The following is a 23,520-nucleotide window of genomic DNA, read 5'->3' as shown; positions in this document are numbered from 1 at the left end:
GCGGTCAGTAGCAGGTGGAGTCTCTTGGCGGCGGGTGTTCTGATTTTGCCCACTGCTCCCTCTTTTGCTACGCTGTTGGCTCGGTCTCACCACTGCCACTTCCTCCGAACTGTGAAAGTCAGTGGCACGACCTTCATTCCATGTGGGGTCTAGGACCTCATCGTCCCCTGCATCGTCTTCCACCCAGTCTTGATCCCTGACCTCCTGTTCAGTCTGCACACTGCAGAAAGACGCAGCAGTTGGCACCTGTGTTTCGTCATCATCAGAGACGTGCTGAGGTGGTATTCCCATGTCCTCATCATCAGGAAACATAAGTGGTTGTGCGTTAGTGCATTCTATCTCTTCCACCCCTGGTGAAGAGCTAGGTGGATGCCCTTGGGAAACCCTGGCAGCAGAGTCTTCAAACAGCATAAGAGACTGCTGCATAACTTGAGGCTCAGACAGTTTCCCTGATATGCATGGGGGTAATGTGACAGACTGATGGGCTTGGTTTTCATGCGCCATCTGTGCGCTTTCTGCAGAAGACTGGGTGGGAGATAATGTGAACGTGCTGGATGCACTGTCGGCCACCCAATTGACTAATGCCTGTATCTGCTCAGGCCTTACCATCCTTAGAACGGCATTGGGCCCCACCAAATATCCCTGTAAATTCTGGCGGCTACTGGGACGTGAGGTAGTTGGTACACTAGGACGTGTGGCTGTGGCAGAACGGCCACGTCCTCTCCCAGCACCAGAGGGTCCACTAACACCACCACGACCATGTCCACGTCCACGTCCCTTATTAGATGTTTTCCTCATTGTTCCCGTTCACCACAATTTTGAGAATGGCAAATTTGGGAATAGTTTTTCAACCCAGAAAAAAAAATGTGCTTTTACGGTCACTACAAATAACTTGACCAGCTAAAACAGTACAGATTTGGCTGAATAGAAATGTGAGACCTGTTTTTTTTGCACTGTGTGACAGGTTAAGGTTTAATCACAGAATCAGACTTCTATCTGCACGGTAGCGTGTGTCTTAGGTTTTTCTGAAGGACACTATCAGTACCTTCAATGTAAGATATCCATTTTGGGATAGATTTCAAGTAGGCCTCAAATACCAGAAACTAGTTATTTTGAGAATGGCAAATTTGGGAATAGTTTTTCAAACCAGAAAAAAAAATGTGCTTTTACGGTCGCTACAAATAACTTGACCAGCTAAAACAGTACAGATTTGCTTGAATAGAAATGTGAGACCTGTTTTTTTTTGCACTGTGTGACAGGTTAAGGTTTAATCACAGAATCAGACTTCTATCTGCACGGTAGCGTGTGTCTTAGGTTTTTCTGAATGACACTATCAGTACCTTCAATGTAAGATATCCTTTTTGGGATAGATTTCAAGTAGGCCTCAAATACCAGAAACTAGTTATTTTGAGAATGGCAAATTTGGGAATAGTTTTTCAACCCAGAAAAAAAAAGGGCTTTTACGGTCGCTACAATTAACTTGACCAGCTAAAACAGTACAGATTTGCTTGAAAAGAAATGTGAGACCTGTTTTTTTTTTGCACTGTGTGACAGGTTAAGGATTAATCACAGTATCAGACTTCTATCTGCACGGTAACGTGTGTCTTAGGTTTTTCTGAATGACACTATCAGTACCTTCAATGTAAGATATCCTTTTTGGGATAGATTTCAAGTAGGCCTCAAATACCAGAAACTAGTTATTTTGAGAATGGCAAATTTGGGAATAGTTTTTCAAACCAGAAAAAAAAAAAGTGCTTTTACGGTCGCTACAAATAACTTGACCAGCTAAAACAGTACAGATTTGCTTGAATGGAAATGTGAGACCTGTTTTTTTTTGCACTGTTTGACAGGTTAAGGTTTAATCTCAGAATCAGACTTCTATCTGCACGGTAGCGTGTGTCTTAGGTTTTTCTGAATGACACTATCAGTACCTTCAATGTAAGATATCCTTTTTGGGATAGATTTCAAGTAGGCCTCAAATACCAGAAACTAGTTGTTTTGAGAATGGCAAATTTGGGAATAGTTTTTCAACCCAGAAAAAAAAAGGGCTTTTACGGTCGCTACAATTAACTTGACCAGCTAAAACAGTACAGATTTGCTTGAAAAGAAATGTAAGACCTGTTTTTTTTTTGCACTGTGTGACAGGTTAAGGATTAATCACAGTATCAGACTTCTATCTGCACGGTAACGTGTGTCTTAGGTTTTTCTGAATGACACTATCAGTACCTTCAATGTAAGATATCCTTTTTGGGATAGATTTCAAGTAGGCCTCAAATACCAGAAACTAGTTATTTTGAGAATGGCAAATTTGGGAATAGTTTTTCAAACCAGAAAAAAAAAAAGTGCTTTTACGGTCGCTACAAATAACTTGACCAGCTAAAACAGTACAGATTTGCTTGAATGGAAATGTGAGACCTGTTTTTTTTTGCACTGTTTGACAGGTTAAGGTTTAATCTCAGAATCAGACTTCTATCTGCACGGTAGCGTGTGTCTTAGGTTTTTCTGAATGACACTATCAGTACCTTCAATGTAAGATATCCTTTTTGGGATAGATTTCAAGTAGGCCTCAAATACCAGAAACTAGTTGTTTTGAGAATGGCAAATTTGGGAATAGTTTTTCAACCCAGAAAAAAAAAGGGCTTTTACGGTCGCTACAATTAACTTGACCAGCTAAAACAGTACAGATTTGCTTGAAAAGAAATGTGAGACCTGTTTTTTTTTTCACTGTGTTACAGGTTAAGGATTAATCTCAGAATCAGACTTCTATCTGCACGGTAGCGTGTGTCTTAGGTTTTTCTGAATGACACTATCAGTACCTTCAATGTAAGATATCCTTTTTGGGATAGATTTCAAGTAGGCCTCAAATACCAGAAACTAGTTGTTTTGAGAATGGCAAATTTGGGAATAGTTTTTCAACCCAGAAAAAAAAATGTGCTTTTACGGTCACTACAAATAACTTGACCAGCTAAAACAGTACAGATTTGCTTGAATAGAAATGTGAGACCTGTTTTTTTTTGCACTGTTTGACAGGTTAAGGTTTAATCTCAGTATCAGACTTCTATCTGCACGGTAGCTTGTGTCTTAGGTTTTTCTGAATGACACTATCAGTACCTTCAATGTAAGATATCCTTTTTGGGATTGATTTAAAAAAGGCCTCAAATACCAGAAACTAGTTATTTTGAGAATGGCAAATTTGGGAATAGTTTTTTAACCCAGAAAAAAAAAGGGCTTTTACGGTCGCTACAAATAACTTGACCAGCTAAAACAGTACAGATTTGCTTGAATAGAAATGTGAGACCTGTTTTTTTTTGCACTGTGTGACAGGTTAAGGTTTAATCTCAGAATCAGACTTCTATCTGCACGGTAGCGTGTGTCTTAGGTTTTTCTGAATGACACTATCAGTACCTTCAATGTAAGATATCCATTTTGGGATAGATTTCAAGTAGCCCTCAAATACCAGAAACTAGTTATTTTGAGAATGGCAAATTTGGGAATAGTTTTTCAGCCCAGAAAAAAAAAAAGGGCTTTTACGGTCGCTACAAATAACTTGACCAGCTAAAACAGTACAGATTTGCTTGAATAGAAATGTGAGACCTGTTTTTTTTTTGCACTGTGTGACAGGTTAAGGTTTAATCACAGAATCAGACTTCTATCTGCATGGTAGCGTGTGTCTTAGGTTTTTCTGAATGACACTATCAGTACCTTCAATGTAAGATATCCTTTTTGGGATAGATTTCAAGTAGGCCTCAAATACCAGAAACTAGTTATTTTGAGAATGGCAAATTTGGGAATAGTTTTTCAACCCAGAAAAAAAAAGGGCTTTTACGGTCGCTACAATTAACCTGACCAGCTAAAACAGTACAGATTTGCTTGAAAAGAAATGTGAGACCTGTTTTTTTTTGCACTGTGTGACAGGTTAAGGATTAATCTCAGAATCAGACTTCTATCTGCACGGTAGCGTGTGTCTTAGGTTTTTCTGAATGACACTATCAGTACCTTCAATGTAAGATATCCTTTTTGGGATAGATTTCAAGTAGGCCTCAAATACCAGAAACTAGTTATTTTGAGAATGGCAAATTTGGGAATAGTTTTTCAACCCAGAAAAAAAAATGTGCTTTTACGGTCACTACAAATAACTTGACCAGCTAAAACAGTACAGATTTGCTTGAATAGAAATGTGAGACCTGTTTTTTTCTGCACTGTGTGACAGGTTAAGGTTTAATCTCAGAATCAGACTTCTATCTGCACGGTAGCGTGTGTCTTAGGTTTTTCTGAATGACACTATCAGTACCTTCAATGTAAGATATCCTTTTTGGGATAGATTTCAAGTAGGCCTCAAATACCAGAAACTAGTTATTTTGAGAATGGCAAATTTGGGAATAGTTTTTCAACCCAGAAAAAAAAATGTGCTTTTACGGTCACTACAAATAACTTGACCAGCTAAAACAGTACAGATTTGCTTGAATAGAAATGTGAGACCTGTTTTTTTCTGCACTGTGTGACAGGTTAAGGTTTAATCTCAGAATCAGACTTCTATCTGCACGGTAGCGTGTGTCTTAGGTTTTTCTGAATGACACTATCAGTACCTTCAATGTAAGATATCCTTTTTGGGATAGATTTCAAGTAGGCCTCAAATACCAGAAACTAGTTATTTTGAGAATGGCAAATTTGGGAATAGTTTTTCAACCCAGAAAAAAAAAAGGGCTTTTACGGTCGCTACAAATAACTTGACCAGCTAAAACAGTACAGATTTGCTTGAATAGAAATGTGAGACCTGTTTTTTTTTGCACTGTGTGACAGGTTAAGGTTTAATCTCAGAATCAGACTTCTATCTGCACGGTAGCGTGTGTCTTAGGTTTTTCTGAATGACACTATCAGTACCTTCAATGTAAGATATCCTTTTTGGGATAGATTTCAAGTAGGCCTCAAATACCAGAAACTAGTTATTTTGAGAATGGCAAATTTGGGAATAGTTTTTCAAACCAGAAAAAAAAAAGGGCTTTTACGGTCGCTACAAATAACTTGACCAGCTAAAACAGTACAGATTTGCTTGAATAGAAATGTGAGACCTGTTTTTTTTTGCACTGTGTGACAGGTTAAGGTTTAATCTCAGAATCAGACTTCTATCTGCACGGTAGCGCGTGTCTTAGGTTTTTCTGAATGACACTATCAGTACCTTCAATGTAAGATATCCTTTTTGGGATAGATTTCAAGTAGGCCTCAAATACCAGAAATTAGTTATTTTGAGAATGGCAAATTTGGGAATAGTTTTTCAACCCAGAACAAAAAGTGTGCTTTTACGGTCACTACAAATAACTTGACCAGCTAAAACAGTATAGATTTGGTTGAATAGAAATGTCGGGTCTATTTTTTAGGCGCTGGATGACAGGCTCAACTTTCCCCTGATGTAGTATATGGCCAAAAAATAACCACACTGTTGATGGTTAAATGCACTTGGGTGACACAGGCTCAGCCTGCACCAGATGTAGTATATGGCCAAAAAATAACCACACTGTTGATGGTTAAATGCACTTCGGTGACACAGGCTCGGCCTGCAGCTGATGTAGTATATGGCCAAAAAATAACCAGACTGTTGATGGTTAAATGCACTTCGGTGACACAGGCTCAGCCTGCAGCTGATGTAGGATATAGCACAAAATAACCACACTATTGATGGTTAAATACACTTGGTGATAGCTTGTGCTGGCGCACCACAAGTCACAAAATGGCCGCCGATCACCCCAGAAAAAAAGTGATCTAAAAACGCTCTGGGCAGCCTCAAAAAGTGAGCAAGTCAATATTAGCACTTCAATGATCCACAGCTGCAGATCGATCACAGAATGAAGTCTTTTGGAGGAGTTAATCACTGCCTAATCTCGCCCTAACGTCGCAGCTGCAACCTCACCCTATGCTTCAATCAGCAGAGTGACGTGCAGCGCAACGTGACCCAAGCTTATATAGAGGCTGGGTCACATGCTGCACTGGCCAATCACAGCCATGCCAATAGTAGGCAAGGCTGTGATGGCCTCTTGGGGCAAGTAGTATGACGCTTGTTGATTGGCTGCTTTGCAGCCTTTAAAAAAGCGCCAAGAAAGCGCCGAACACCGAACCCGAACACGGACTTTTACGAAAATGTTCTGGTTCGCTCATCCCTAGTCATATATTTAGGCCCCGGCACCCAGACAGAGGAGAGAGGTCCCATAACAGAGATTCAGGCTTCATGTCAGCAGAGAATCAGTCTTCATGTCATAGCAGAGAATCAGGCTTCACGTCAGCCAAAACTGGAACAGTCCATTGTCATATATTTAGACCCTGGCACCCAGACAGAGGAGAGAGGTCCCATAACAGAGATTCAGGCTTCATGTCAGCAGAGAATCAGTCTTCATGTCATAGCAGAGAATCAGGCTTCACGTCAGCCAAAACTGGAACAGTCCATTGTCAGATATTTAGGCCCCGGCATCCAGAAAGAGGAGAGAGGTCCCATTGCAGAGATTCAGGCTTCATGTCATAGCAGAGAATCAGGCTTCACGTCACCCAAAACTGGAACAGTCCATTGTCAGATATTTTGGCCCCGGCATCCAGACAGAGGAGAGAGGTCCCATAGCAGAGATTCAGGCTTCATGTCATAGCAGAGAATCAGGCTTCACGTCACCCAAAACTGGAACAGTCCATTGTCAGATATTTTGACCCCGGCACCCATACAGAGGAGAGAGGTCCCATAGCAGAGATTCAGGCTTCATGTCATAGCAGAGAATCATGCTTCACGTCACCCAAAACTGGAACAGTCCATTGTCAGATATTTTGGCCCTGGCACCCAGACAGAGGAGAGAGGTCCCATAGCAGAGATTCAGGCTTCATGTCATAGCAGAGAATCATGCTTCACGTCACCCAACACTGGAACAGGCCACTGTCAGAAATTTTTAGGCCCCGGCACCCAGACAGAGGAGAGGTTCATTCAACTTTGGGTTGCCCCGCAATATAATGGTAAAATGAAAATAAAAATAGGATTGAATGAGGAAGTGCCCTGGAGTACAATAATAAATGGTTAAGGGGAGGTAGTTAATGTCTAATCTGCACAAGGGATGGACAGGTCCTGTGGGATCCATGCCTGGTTCATTTTTATGAACGTCAGCTTGTCCACATTGGCTGTAGACAGGCGGCTGCGTTTGTCTGTAATGACGCCCCCTGCCGTGCTGAATACACGTTCAGACAAAACGCTGGCCGCCGGGCAGGCCAGCACCTCCAAGGCATAAAAGGCTAGCTCTGGCCACGTGGACAATTTGTAGACCCAGAAGTTGAATGGGGCCGAACCATAAGTCAGTACTTGGATGGGTGTGCACACGTACTGTTCCACCATGTTAGTGAAATGTTGCCTCCTGCTAACACGTTCCGTATCAGGTGGTGGTGCAGTTAGCTGTGGCGTGTTGACAAAACTTTTCCACATCTCTGCCATGCTAACCCTGCCCTCAGAGGAGCTGGCCATGACACAGCTGCGTTGACGACCTCTTGCTCCTCCTCTGCCTTCGCCTTGGGCTTCCACTTGTTCCCCTGTGACATTTGGGAATGCTCTCAGTAGCGCGTCTACCAATGTGCGCTTGTACTCGCGCATCTTCCTATCACGCTCCAGTGCAGGAAGTAAGGTGGGCACATTGTCTTTGTACCGTGGATCCAGCAGGGTGGCAACCCAGTAGTCCGCACACGTTAAAATGTGGGCAACTCTGCTGTTGTTGCGCAGGCACTGCAGCATGTAGTCGCTCATGTGTGCCAGGCTGCCCAGATGTAAGGACAAGCTGTCCTCTGTGGGAGGCGTATCGTCATCGTCCTGTGCTTCCCCCCAGCCACGCACCAGTGATGGGCCCGAGCTGCGTTGGGTACCACCCCGCTGTGAACATGCTTCATCCTCATCCTCCTCCACCTCCTCCTCATCGTCCTCCAGTAGTGGGCCCTGGCTGGCCACATTTGTACCTGGCCTCTGCTGTTGCAAAAAACCTCCCTCTGAGTCACTTCTAAGAGACTGGCCTGAAAGTGCTAAAAATGACCCCTCTTCCTCCTCCTCCTCCTCCTGGGCCACCTCCTCTTCCATCATCGCCCTAAGTGTTTTCTCAAGGAGACACAGAAGTGGTATTGTAACGCTGATAACGGCGTCATCGCCACTGGCCATGTTGGTGGAGTACTCGAAACAGCGCAACAGGGCACACAGGTCTCGCATGGAGGCCCAGTCATTGGTGGTGAAGTGGTGCTGTTCCGCTGTGCGGCTGACCCGTGCGTGCTGCAGCTGAAACTCCATTATGGCCTGCTGCTGCTCGCACGGTCTTTCCAGCATGTGCAAGGTGGAGTTCCACCTGGTGGGCACGTCGCATATGAGGCCGTGAGCGGGAAGGCCGAAGTAACGCTGTAGCGCAGACAGGCGAGCAGCGGCAGGATGTGAACGCCGGAAGCGCGCACAGACGGCCCGCACTTTATGCAGCAGCTATGACATGTCGGGGTAGTTGTGAATGAACTTCTGCACCACCAAATTCAGCACATGTGCCAGGCAAGGGATGTGCGTCAAACCGGCTAGTCCCAGAGCTGCAACGAGATTTCGCCCATTATCGCACACCACCAGGCCGGGCTTGAGGCTCACCGGCAGCAACCACTCGTCGGTCTGTTGTTCTATACCCCGCCACAACTCCTGTGCGGTGTGGGGCCTGTCCCCCAAACATATGAGTTTCAGAATGGCCTGCTGACGTTTACCCCGGGCTGTGCTGAAGTTGGTGATGAAGGTGTGTGGCTGACTGGATGAGCAGGTGGAAGAAGAGAAGGAGGAAGCCGAGTAGGAGGAGGAGGCAACAGGAGGCAAAGAATGTTGCCCTGCGATCCTTGGCGGCGGAAGGACGTGCGCCAAATAGCTCTCCGCCTGGGGCCCAGCCGCCACTACATTTACCCAGTGTGCAGTTAGGGAGATATAGCGTCCCTGGCCCTGCTTACTGGTCCACGTATCTGTGGTTAGGTGGACCTTGCCACAGATGGCGTTGCGCAGTGCACACTTGATTTTATCGGATACTTGGTTGTGCAGGGAAGGCACGGCTCTCTTGGAGAAGTAGTGGCGGCTGGGAACAACATACTGTGGGACAGCAAGTGACATGAGCTGTTTGAAGCTGTGTGTGTCCACCAGCCTAAATGACAGCATTTCATAGGCCAGTAGTTTAGAAATGCTGGCATTCAGGGCCAGGGATCGAGGGTGGCTAGGTGGGAATTTACGCTTTCTCTCAAATGTTTGTGAGATGGAGAGCTGAACGCTGCCGTGTGACATGGTTGAGATGCTTGGTGACGGAGGTGGTGGTGTTGGTGGTACATCCCCTGTTTGCTGGGCGGCAGGTGCCAACGTTCCTTCAGAGGCGGAGGAAGAGGCCGAGGCGGCAGCAGCAGAAGAGGTAGCAGGGGGAGCCTGAGTGAGTTCCTTGTTTTTAAGGTGTTTACTCCACTGCAGTTCATGCTTTGCATGCAGGTGCCTGGTCATGCAGGTTGTGCTAAGGTTCAGAACGTTAATGCCTCGCTTCAGGCTCTGATGGCACAGCCTGCAAACCTCTCGGGTCTTGTCGTCAGCACATTGTTTGAAGAAGTGCCATGCCAGGGAACTCCTTAAAGCTGCCTTTGGGGTTCTCGGTCCCAGATGGCGGCGGTCAGTAGCAGGCGGAGTCTCTTGGCGGCGGGTGTTCTGCTTTTGCCCACTGCTCCCTCTTTTGCTACGCTGTTGGCTCGGTCTCACCACTGCCTCTTCCTCCGAACTGTGAAAGTCAGTGGCACGATCTTCATTCCATGTGGGGTCTAGGACCTCATCGTCCCCTGCATCGTCTTCCACCCAGTCTTCAGCCCTGACCTCCTGTTCAGTCTGCACACTGCAGAAAGACGCAGCAGTTGGCACCTGTGTTTCGTCATCATCAGAGACGTGCTGAGGTGGTATTCCCATGTCCTCATCATCAGGAAACATAAGTTGTTGTGCGTCAGTGCATTCTATCTCTTCCACCGCTGGGGAAGGGCTAGGTGGATGCCCTTGGGAAACCCTGCCAGAAGAGTCTTCAAACAGCATAAGAGACTGCTGCATAACTTGAGGCTCAGACAGTTTCCCTGAAATGCATGGGGGTGATGTGACAGACTGATGGGCTTGGTTTTTCAGGCCTTTTTTTACAGACAACTAACACTATCTGGCTATCTATTTAGGTACCGTATTACACTAATACAGGCACAGCAGTAACGACAGATTTAGCTGAATATAAATTGTAGGCCTAGTATTTAGGCCCTGGATGACAGGTATACGTTTACGTACAGAATTAGACTTGGAAATGCACGGTAGCGTGTGAAGTTATTGAGAATGACCCTATCCGCACCTTCAATCTAATATACCCTTTTATGGATAGATTTAAAGTAGGCCTGATACAGCAGAAACCACTGATTTAGGGAATTGCTAAGTTGGGAATTGTATTTCAACCCAGAACAAAAACTGTGCTTTGGCGGACACTAAATGAATTGACCAGCCTCAGCAATAAACACAGATTTAGCTGAATATAAATTTTAGGCCTATTATTTAGGCGCTGGATGACAGGTATACGTTTACGGACAGAATTAGACTTGGAAATGCACGGTAGCGTGTGAAGTTATTGAGGATGACCCTATCCGCAACTTCAATCTAATATACCCTTTTATGGATCGATTTAAACTTGGCCTGATACAGCAGAAACCACTGATTTAGGGAATTGCTAACTTGGGAATTGTATTTCAACCCAGAACAAAAATATATCCTTTGCCAGACAGCAGACAGTATTACAATTGGCTAGCCACAGCTGAAACACCAGATTTAGGGTACTGCTATTTTGGCAATTGTATTTCACCCCTCAATAAAATAGCAAGCACAGCCAAGCCCCTGATGTAGGATAGAGCAAAAAAATAACCACACTATTGATGGTTAAATGGACTTGGTGGCAGCTTGTGCTGGCGCACCACAAGACACAAAATGGCCACCGATCACCCAAGAAAAAAGTGACATAAAAACGCTCTGGGCAGCCTAAAAACAGTGAGCAATTAAATAGCAGCAGTTCAATGATCCACAGCTGTAGATCTATCACTGAATTAAGCACTTTTGCTAAGTTAATCACTGCCTAATGTCGCCTAACAGCAGCTGCAACCTCTCCCTACACTGATCAGAGCAGAGTGACGTGCGGCGCTATGTGACTCCAGCTTAAATAGAGGCTGGGTCACATGCTGCACTGGCCAATCACAGCCATGCCAATAGTAGGCATGGCTGTGATGGCCTCTTGGGGCAAGTAGTATGACGCTTGTTGATTGGCTGCTTTGCAGCCTTTCAAAAAGCGCTAAGAAAGCGACGAACACCGAACCCGAACCCAGACTTTTACGAAAATGTTCGGGTTCGGGTCCGTGTCACGGACACCCCAAAATTCGGTACGAACCCGAACTATACAGTTTGGGTTCGCTCATCCCTACCCCTGAGCAAAGGGTACCTCAAAATTGTGACTTTGGGGTTTCATAAGATGTAAGCCATAATCATCCAAATTATAACAAACAAAGGCTTGAAATATCTCGCTTTGCATGTAATGAGTCTATCTCATATATTAGTTTCACCTTTTAAGTTGCGTTACTGAAATAAATGAACTTTGCACAATATTCTAATTTTTAGAGTTTCATCTGTATATACACTGTGTATATATATGTGTGTATATATATATATATATATATATATATATAAAATCATGATTACTTAGTACTTGGTGGGAAACCTATGAAATTAGCCAGTTACATCATACATCTCTACCTCGCCGTGTGTATAAATATATATATATATATATATATATATACTCATGGCGAGGTAGAGATATACAGTATGATGTAACCTGCTGATTTGCTACGTGTCACACCAGGTAGTAAGTAATCCTATACAATAAAAGCACAGTGTGAGTGCGCTGTGTCCGTGTGTGTGTCACCAGTTTTGCACTGGGCATGCAAGGCGGGGCAACCAATCAGGACACACTGCTCCACATGCGGCCGCTCCCCCCCACAGCATCGCGCTGACGCTCTGCTTCAAATAACTGTTTAACCCATTCCATGCCACGGTCCTTAGGGACCGCTGTCTGGAAAGGGCTAACCATTGGGCCACTGCTCTGCCCTGCTTGAAGGGTTAATGCCCTCCGCGCACAAAACCCCCGCCCTCCCCCTTTCAAGATGCAGAGCGCACAGCACTCCCCCCTCCCCTTTCAGGATGGCAGAGCGGCAGAGGGGTAGAGTGTTAGCTGTAATGTACAGCTAACACTCTGCTTAAAACGGCCGACATCGGTGCTGGCACCAATGTCAGCCATTTAGCTCCTTCCTTGCCGTGGTGCTTAGGGACCACTGTATGGAGGGGCTAACCATTGGGCCGCTGCTATGCTGTGGCAGCGGCTGATGCTTGAAGGGTAAAGGGAGCTCCCTCCCCCATCGGGCCACCATGGCAACCGGACGCCTTCACAGGCATCCGGCTTGCCGTGGTTTATCCAAGCCTGATCAGGCAGGAACGTTTTTTGTGTTCCGTATACGGGCCATTTTTACATTCCGTATATGGTCCGTATATGGAATCATTAATTTCAATGGGTCCGCAAAAGTTGCTCTGTTCCGTGACCACGCAAAAATTATGAGACATGTCCTATTCTTGTCCGTTTTGCGGACAAGAATAGGCATCTCTATAATGGGCCTCCTGATCCGCTCAACAAACTGCGGAAATCACACGGGCGACATCCGTTTTTTGTGGATCCGCAATTTGCAGACCGCAAAAAATGGCACGGTCATGTGAACAAGCCCTTAGTGCAGGGTTTTTCAACTCCGGTCCTCGGGACCCACCTACCGGTCAGGATTTGAGAATATCCCACAGAATGAATACCTGTGGTAAGTCCTGATGCATGGACACTAATTATATCACCTGCTCAATACTAAGGAAATCCTGAAAACATGACCGGTAGGTGGGTCCCAAGGACCGGAGTTGAGAAACCCTGCCTTAGTGTGAGTTCAATACACAGCATTACACTATATAGTGTACTACAGTGTATTGTAAGCCATGAAACCCACTGGATCTTCAAGAACCAAGTGGGTCTGGGTCTGAAAACTTAAAAAATAAAATAATAAAAAATAAAAAACCTTCCTATATCCACACATAATTGGTTAAAAATGTAAAAAATAAAAAACACTAAACATGTTTGGTATCGCTGCGTTCGTAAGGACCTGATCTCTAAAAGGATCATGTTACTTTTACCGCATGGTGAACACCATACAAAAAAAATGAAAAACGATGATGGAATTGCAATTTTGCCCACCGCACTTTCCAAAAAATGTTATGAGTGATAAAAAAAGTCATGTAACCAAAATTAGCACCAATCAAACCATGACCTCATCCCACAAAAAATTAGCCCCTACATAAAATATGGCTTTCAGAAAATGGAGACACAAAAACATGATATTTTTTTTCAAACATGCTTTTATTGAATAAAATAAGGTTAAAAAAATGCACACATGTCCGTTATGGACCTGCTCTATGAAAATAGCATGTGATCCAACCCATCTAGTGAACACCATAAAAAAAATTGTGCCACAAAATCCATTTTTTATCACCTTACATCACAAAAAGTGTAATACCAAGCAATCAAAAAGTCATATGTGCCCCATAATTGTACCAATCAAACCATCATCTCATCCCTGCAAAAAATGAGACCCTACCTAAGACATTCGCCTAAAAAAATAAAAAAAATATGGCTTTCAGAAAATGGAACACAAAAACATATTTTTTTTTTTCAAAAATGCTTTTATTGTGTAAAATAAAATAAAAAAAATGCACATATTAGGCATCGCTGTGTCCGTAACAACCTGCTCTATAAAAATAGTATGTGATCCAACCCGTCTGGTGAACGCAGTAAAAATATAAAATAAAATATTTGCCAAAAAAGCAATTTTTTATCACCTTACATCACAAAAAGTATAATACCAAGCGATCAAAAGTCATATGTGCCCCAAAATGGTACCAATCAAACCATCATCTCTTCCAGCAAAAAATGAGACCCTACCTAAGACAATCGCCCCAAAAAATAAAAAAATATGGCTTTCAGATTTTTTTATAAAATATTTTTATTGTGTAAATCCAAAATAAAATGTTAAAAATAGACTTATTAGGTATCGCCGCATCATTACGACCTGCTCTATAAAAATATCACATTATCTACTCTGTCAGGTGAACATTATAAAAAAACAAATAATAAAAACTGTGCCATTTTTTGGTTACCTTGCCTCAGAAAAGGGTAATATATATATCCTGCTTGAAAAAGGCTCATTTAGAGCCGAAACGTTGCACCGGATGGTTGAATAAAGACATCATCATTTTTTTCACCTTACTGGAGTGCCGTCCTTCTTCTGGATTCTGTTTGTGGGGTGAGAAGTCTATGCCCTAGGATCGTGCACCCTATCTTTTATGTATCCATAGCCAGTGCCGCCATTTTTCCTTTGTATATATATATATATGTATTAAAGGCATTTGCCTGGATTTGTGGGAGGGGCTGAGGTCCGCCTCCAGCCTATTTAGGGCACCCCCCTTACCTGGCTCCTGCCCCGTCGAGGTCTGAGCTTTGTGAGAGGAAGTCGCTTGTGGAGTTTCTGAAGAGTTACCTGCGAGCCGCTGAATTTCTGAGAGTTTTTTCGTCGCCGTCTGGTTCTGGATTTGGAGCATTTCTGTTCTATTTTTCCGGCTTCACTCGGTTCACTGTGAGTCGCGTTTGCCCGTTAAACTGTGAGTCATTCATATGGTACAGCCGGGGCCTCACGGTTGCCCCTGTACCGGTTCATTTCATTTCATCATACGCTGCACCAATGTCACGGTTTTCTCATACAAGTCACCAGTATTAATTTCTGTCACGCCTTGTTCATGCGCAATTTGTCCACACCGTACTACTATTCCGGTCAACACCTCTGCAGCATGCGGCAATGGTTTTCTGGGCTAATCCCCCATTTCTGTTCATTTCATTTCATAAACGCTGCACTAATGTCACGGCTTTCCCGCATAAGTCACCAGCATCTCATTTCTGTCATGTCTTGGTCAGGTAATCTTCCCACACAGTACCAACACTCCGGTCAGCACCCCTGTGGTTCCGGGCTCGTTCACCATTTCTTGTTCAGTCCATATCACCCCACAATCATCCACATTCATGCCCCCCCTTCCTCCTCATGTTCATGTGCACGGCTGCAGGAGCACAGATGCGGTGCACACGGTACACCCTACCTTCATGTCCGCCTTCACTGGGCACATCGCTGCCACAGGCATCCCCTCCCCACCGCCTCCGGCCTGTTCCGCCGCTCCTCCTGCCACGCGGCCGATGGCGCCCGGCCACGTCCCGGTCCCTGGTCTGCGCACGCGCGGCCGGGGTACTGCGCATGCGTGGCGATACAGCGCCGCATGCGCGGTGTCCCGGCGGCCGTTCGCGGCACATCTGATGCGGGGGGCCGCCGTCGGGCAGTCCGGCTCGGCTGGCCGGCGGAACTCCAGGGCGCGCCGGTCCCACAGCAGGCCCCCTCCTGCGCAGGCTGCAGCAAAGGGGGGCATCCAGCACGCCCCAACTAAGCACCCTCCAGATAAAAATCACCCCAGCAGCCCACATTAAACAAGTGAAAAAAAAAAAAAAAAAAGGGGCAAGGGAAGGAATGTCAATTAGTATTCTGCTGCATGAAAAAAAAAAAGTAAAACAGAGAATGGAGGCTATTGGTATTCCGCCTCAGGATATTAAAAAAAACAAAAAAAAAAAAACATTTGATTGCAAACCGCACGCTCCCACGTTGTGCATAGGCATACGGCCACGCCGCAGGTCTCTTTTTCACACCATGCGCAAGCTGTCATTTCACAGGCAACCGTCATGATCCTCCGGGTCATGCTATATGTACCAAATGCATTTCACATTTCATTATACTATTTTATGTCTACCCTCCCCCTTTTTCAGGCGGTCAACCTATAATATATTTTGCACTACCGTGTATCCGGAGAATATTTTCTTACTACCAGGTACGTTCACCTGCTCATCAACAAAGGTCTTCCTTACATTTCGGATGGTCCCGTTAGGGTCAGCGTGCTGGCTTTAGGGGCACCATCATCCCACTAGGTTACCCTCTTCTTGGCTTCGCCATTAGTTAGTGGTCCCGCGAGGCCGACACCCCGCCTCAAACGTTCAGAGGCAACCGCCCATCGCGCCACTCGTTAGTAAGCCGCCTCGCGTGTTGCATAGAGAGGGCCTCACCTGTCACTCCCTTCCCCTAGTCCTGTATTACAGTCACCGAGAGGCCAACGCTCCTGCCACTACGACAAGTGGCCTCATTAACCCCTCGCGCCAACTCATAGGTAGAGCCTCTCAAGCCGCTTGGCAAATTAGCAGGGCCTCATCTGTCACCATACAAGTGTAATTTTTCGCCGTCCGGTCTAGCTAGCTTGCCAGCACGATCCTGTGTTTCCTCAAGCTAATCAACTGTTCTATTTTAGTATGTCTCTGGATGGGTTAGAAAACTTCTCCCTGCCTGGCACCCCGTCACTGCTACCCTGGGAGACGATCTAGCCAGTCCAGCATCCATCCGATCCTGGACAATTCCGCGCATTACGGCGGAGTTCAGGAAACGGCATGTTCCCTTCCCCGCCACGGCAAGGAAAGCGGAGCTGTTCCGGCTGCTGCGCGCATCAACCGATAATAGGGATGCAGGGGAAGGACCCAGCCAGTCCGGCACCGGGGACATCCATGCCATGCTGGCCTCTCTGATGACATCCATGTCGACAGGCAACGCCAGGTTGGAGAGACTAGAATCGGTTGGCAGGTCCACCTCCGGCGGCATCACCGGCACCGGCTGGATTACCGGTGATCACGCCGTCTGTTAACCTGGAGGACCAGGAAGTCACCCCGGCGCATATATACCAGAGCACTTAAAAAGGGATATCCTGGAAGGTAAGGATGTAAACCTGGCCTCCCTTCTGATTGCCTCCCAGGATGTGGTCGAGAACACGACTTATGCCTATGACGAGGTTTCAGTTGTGGTCAAGTCCAGGGATGCCCGGCTCAATAGGAAATTGACCATTCCCGAATTTGTTTTGGCTTTCGGAATCTATAGGGAGGTCATCTGTGCGGTCTACCCCAACAGAAGGGAGGAATTTGACCTCTACATGCACAAACTGGTGGACCTGGGCAACAAATACGGAGGATCAGCGTTCTATGACTATCACAGGTCTTTTTCGGCAAAAGTGGCGGGGGCTTTCTCCCAGTACGGAGTCCGCTCCAACTGGGCGAGGATCGACACGGTCATATTCTGTCGCCACTTCGCAGGCCTTAGGACCCCAGCCTGTGCGCACTGCTCCTCCACGGCCCACACCACCAATTTCTGCCCGAACACGTCGGACAGACAGGCCCTCTCACAAGCAGCCGGTCCCTCGGGGTCCCGGAAAGGTCGGCCCGGGACAAGCTGGGTCGGCCGATCAAATTTCTGGGCAAATCCCAGATTTGCAATAATTTCAATGAGGGGTCCTGTAATTACAGCGGGTGCAAGTTGTTACATATATGTACCAAATGTTTCCGGGCACATGCCAAATCCATGTGCCCAAATAAAATGTTTGCAAAATCGTATCTAACAACCATCAACATGCCAGTTTTTACCGCGTTCATGTCACAACACCCATCCAGGCATCTCTCAGATTTCCTTGTTTCAGGGTTGACAGAAGGCTTCCACACGGGCATCCTGTACATGCCAACTGGCACCCTGGAGTGTCCCAATCTTTTATCCGCTCTACACAACCCCACCGCCATTGACGCCCTCATAGCCCAAGAAGTAACGGAGGGCTTTGTGTTAGGGCCTTTCAAAACCCCCCCATTTGCCACATGGCGCACCAACCCCATTGGCATCGTCACTGGGAAATCTTCCCAGAAACAGAGGCTCATCATCGACCTATCGGCGCCACACGGTTCAGCCAACCCCAGTCTCAACTCCCTCATTCCCTCGGAGGAATTCTCTCTGCAATACACCACCATAGATCACGCCATCACCGCCATCATACAAGCGGGGGTGGGGGCATGGCTCAGCAAAACCGACATCGCCAACGCCTTCAAATTGCTACCAATTCACCCTACACTGTGGCACCTTCACGGCATCAAGTGGTCCGGGGACTATTATTTTTTCTCCCGGTTGACTTTCGGTTCCAAGAGTAGCCCGGCCATCTTCGACATATTTGCAGAAGCATTATGTTGGTTGCTTTTGAATGTAGCAAGGTGCCCGTTGGTTTTACATTACCTTGATGATTTCCTACTGGTGGAGGAAAACACTTCCCCCCCCTCCAGCCTCAGAGCCACCATCGAGCTGTTCAAGGAACTGGGGGTACCCCTCTCCACCAAGAAGACAGAGGGGCCAGACACGATCATCACCTTCCTGGGTATCCAGTTGGATTCAGCCTCAATGCAAGCCAGTTTGCCATCCGGGAAGATCCAGGATATTCTCACCCACATAGACAACTACCTTCAACTCGGCACCTGCAACCGCAAAGAACTACAGTCCCTGCTGGTCTCACTGAACTTTGCCATGCGCATCATACCCCAGGGACGCTCATTCATATCACGGCTTCTGCACCTCTTCCCCTTGTTCCTACACGACTCGCACAGATTGTCCCTGGATGCCCACGCTGCAGCGGATCTGGGCATGTGGAGGAGATTTCTGTCCACCTGGAATGCAGGAGCTTGTTTCGCCCTCAGCTGTCGGACTCTTCCCCCTCTATCTGGTCAGATGCGGCATCTACCACAGACTTTGCGGCCATATTTGGGAACGATTGGCTGTGGGGCAGCTGGCCTCCTGCGGTCCGGGGTCTGGAAGGATTCTCCACTACCTCAGCGCTTTTTGAGATCTATCCCATCGTAGCGGCTGCCGTGGCGTGGGGTCATTTATGGGCGAACATGTCGGTCCGGTGCTACTCAGACAACCAAGCAACCTGCCAGATCATCAACAAAGGTCGTTCTAAATCCCTCACGATCATGAGGTTTATGCGAAGACTTACTTGGCTGGCCGCCTGCAATAATTTCTTCTTGCATTGTTTCCATGTCCCGGGGGTGTGCAATTCGACAGGTGACAATTTGTCTCGCTTCAAATTTCAGGCATTTCATCAGGCTCTCCCATCAGCATCACCCACGGCCTCCATCACTCCAGCATTTCAACAACTCATTCTGGACTAGAGGTCATCATGCGGCATAGCCAGTCTTTGTCCCGCTTAGCACTGTCAGACAATACACATAGAACATACAACAGAGCATTCACACTATTCAACAAGTTCCTGTTGGAACACAACATCACGCACCCTTTCATCATGACGTCTCTTTTGGGCTTTGCTTCTTTCTGCCACCTCAAACTCAAAATGTCATACAACACCATCAAACTATATCTTACTGGCATTCAACATCATATGCTAATCATGCATCCCAACAACATCAGCTTCATGGCCTCACACCAGATCAAAACCATACTCAGAGGCATTCAGAAGACGGAATCCGCACGTCCAGCTCAGAGGCTACCCATCAACAGTCATATCTTCAAGGCATTATCCGACTTGCTGGACCCCATGCCTTTTGGAACAGATACCAACTCCGTCATCAAAACTGCAATTTACTTAGCCTTCTACGGGTTCCTGAGACCCGGGGAATTTACTACAACCTCCACGACCCAAACCTCACCTTGTCTTCTTGTCTCCCACTTGACGAAACACCTGGACCATTACATCCTGACCATACCTCACTCCAAGAATAGTCAGCATTCACCCGTCTACATTTCATATTACCCCACGCACAACAAATGGTGTCCAGTAAGGGTTCTGGACACCTACAGTCAACTTCACAAGTGGCTACCCTCTCAACCACTACTTCAACTTCATGGGTCGGTACTCACCACCACCACCTTCATGACCCATGTCAGATCATTTCTCACCCAACTGGGCCTCAACGCAGCCAACTACTCAGGGCACTCCTTTCGCATCGGAGCTGCATCCACGGCCTCCAGTGCCAACATCCCTGCTCATGTCATCAAGAAATTGGGGCGCTGGAAGTCATCCGCTTACGCACGATACATTCCCAATCCAGCACAGGAGTTGAGGGTGGCTTTCCAAAACATGTCAGGTCGAGCTATTCATGTATTAATTGGTTACAATAAACTGGTTTATTTCCATTTTTGCCCTCTTCTTTCTCAGGCCTACCTCATCCTCGGTTTCGGCACACCACAACCGACTGCATTTCTTTCCCTGCATCCCAGGGTTCTTCACTGTACTACCGTAAGCGCCTAACACAAGTATTAAGGCATTTTCCTGGATTTGTGGGAGGGGCTGAGGTCCGCCTCCAGCCTATTTAGGGCACCCCCCTTACCTGGCTCCTGCACGGTCGAGGTCTGAGCTTTGTCCCTCCCACCACTCCACTCATTTACAACTCATTTCTTCTATGTCTTTTCCTTGGGTGGGCCCTCTTCTTTCTCAGGCCTACCTCATCCTTGGTTTCGGCACACCACAACCGACTGCATTTCTTTCCCTGCATCCCAGGGTTCTTCACTGTACTACCGTAAGCGCCTAACACAAATATATATATATATATATATATATATATATGTTAAAAGGCTGAGTTTTTCTCAAGCCTGTATTTGTGGGAGGGGCGTATGGGTATATCTACACCCAGGGGGGTGCTTGCTGCTCGCGTGCGCTTCCGGTGCCATTACCTCAAGCAGCACGTCCCCTCTCGCAGCGTTACTTCGCAGGTAAGCATGGCCCCGACGGGGCCCGTCTTGGCATTGCAGTGTCCTTCGGCATCCCGGGTAAGTCTGCTCCTCCCCTGCCCTTACTCGCTCCCTACCTCGCAATCTCCATTCCCGTCCCCGCCGCCGGCCGGGCCGGCTCCACTCTCTCAGCTCAGCGCTGTCCTTCCAGCCGGAATCACGGGGTCACGTGGGCCGCATGCTACGATTCTCGCCGCCCGGGCTTCCTGTTCCACGGCGGCAAGTTCGCGTCCCCGCACTCCGACCACGTGACCCCGGTGTCCTCAGGCTTCCTGCAACCTCAGCAACATAGGTATAGGCACTGTAGCGCAATATTATCATCAAGCTCCACACAGATTCTTCAAAACAGTCATGTAAACTGTCGGGCAATGAGTGTAGTTCATGAGTATGAGCAGATACATCAATACTGAGCTCCACCATCACCAAATGCAACCGCAAATTTTGGAGCTCACATACGATTTCACCACAATTTCTGGTGTATCTGATCCCTCCCTTTCCTCACTACTCGCAGAGGCCGTAAAGAAAGTTGCATATAAAATATATATATATATATATATATATATTTAGCCTTGCCTTGACATTGCTTTCACGTTGCCCAGGCCATGTAGTATCAATTCATCTTAGGGTCTACCTGCCACGTCGGCCAGGTTTACATTTGTTAATTTCTCTACCGCCTGTCATGTCACTCAGGCTACGTATCTCAAAATTGTTCAGAGCCAGCCTGCCACGTCACCAGGTTACGTTTGTTAATGTTTTGCCACCTGCCACGTTGCTCAGGCCACGTACCATCAATTTGTCTTAGGGTCAAGCTGCCACGTCTGCCAGGTTTACGTTTGTTAATTTCTCCACTGCCTCACATCACTCAGGCCACGTAGCTCATATCGTCCAGAGCCAACCTACCACGTCACCAGGTTACGTTTGTTAATGTTTTTCCACCTGCCACATTGCTCAGGCCACGTAGTAACAATTCGTCTTAGGGTCAACCTGCCACGTCGGCCAGGTTTACGTTTGTTAATTTCTCCACCGCCTCACATCACTCAGGCCACGTAGCTCAAATTGTTCAGAGTCAACCTGCCACGTCACCAGGTTACGTTTGTTAATATTTTGCCGTCTGCCACGTTGCTCAGGCCACGTAGTAACAATTCGTCTTAGGGTCTACCTGGCACGTCGGCCAGGTTTACGTTTGTTAATTTCTCTACCACCAGTCATCATTCAGGCCACGTAGCTCAAATTGACCAGAACCAAACACCACCTCGCCAGCTCACGCAAAAAAAAAAAAAAAGGGGAGGGGGCCTGCCACGTTCCTCATACCACATACTACATTTCGTTTAGGGTCAACCTGCCACGTCACCCAGGATACGTTTCCTATTTATCCTCTCCCAGGCCACATAGCCGTTTCACAATCGGGCCTCCGCCCGGCAGGTCCTCATTCAAGTTCCTCTGGCCATCACGTTGCTGCCTGTACTCATGTTTCACATATCATCGCAGGTCTTGCTATTCATTTCTTCTAGTTTTGCATTTGTGTTTCTTTGTTTTTCTTCCAGGTTCCAGCTAATTTCAGTTCAGGTAACAGTGCACTCAATAGCCGGTCACTTCCCTCTCCTCGCTTTAATTTCTTACTTCCACGTCCTTCAGTTTCGTACTCTCGCAGCCTTGCGGGCCGCTATCGCCTGCTCTCAGCCACCAACCATCTCACTTCCATTCCACTGCACACTTCGGGTGGCTCTGGATAGTTCAAGGTCACGACTAGGCTTAATTTTTCTTGCTTCACAGTTGCAGTCATGTCACACGCTTCTGATATTGAGGACACCGTCTCAGTTCCGGAATCTCAAACCTCCGATCGGGCTAGCTGCATGTCCCTAAATCATCGAGGCATTCGCCATCTGGCCTCCGCTCGGAAGGCAGAACTATACAGGCTTTTGGTCACCAGCACACCAGCTCCTGCTGAGGATCAATGTCCACCATTCAACTCTCCCTACAACAGTTGCACACATCCATAAATAGTATCTCCAGCGCGGTATCGGACATGCAGTCTCGGCTGCTCGCTGTCGAGTCCCGAACCTCCACGGCCGGTAGTCCAGTCTCGCCTGTTCCAGTCCCCTCCACTTCCCGATGCCTCTCTCCAGGTAGGGTTTCCAGCACCCCGGCCATCGCACCTTCCCATTTTGTTCCTGAGAATATTAGGAAGGACATTTTGGCTGGGAAGAACGTCAATTTAGCCTCCATACTTATCGCCACCCACAATACCATGGAGAACAAGATAATAGCCTGCGGCGATGTCTCCATAGTTCTGAATAAGAAGCTGTCCATACCGGTATTCTATCTGGCCTTCAGCCTCTTTAGGGACATCGTTTGCTCTGCCCAGCCTGAGAGACGGGAGGAGCTGGACATTTATCTCTACAGAGTCACCGACCTGGGGCATAAGTATGGTGGTTTCGCTTTCTACGACTACCACCGCTCCTTCTCAGCCAAAGCCGCAGCTACCTTAGCTCAGTTCAGGCACGTCACCGCTGGGCTGTACTAGACATGGAGCTTTTCTGCCGGCACTTCGCAGGTCTCAAGGCTCCCTCCTGCGCATCTTGCCAGTCCATTCTCCATTCGTCCAACTGGTGCCCCAATCTAGCTTTAGCTTCCCAAGATAGGCCCGTCCCCGGTCCATCCGGCCTCCAAAGGCAGGCCCCAGCAGTAGACAAGTTAGAT

The sequence above is a fragment of the Bufo bufo genome, chromosome 1, assembly GCF_905171765.1.
Source record: "Bufo bufo chromosome 1, aBufBuf1.1, whole genome shotgun sequence".
Taxonomy (NCBI): Eukaryota; Metazoa; Chordata; class Amphibia; order Anura; family Bufonidae; genus Bufo; species Bufo bufo.
This window is presented reverse-complemented; position numbering follows the sequence as displayed.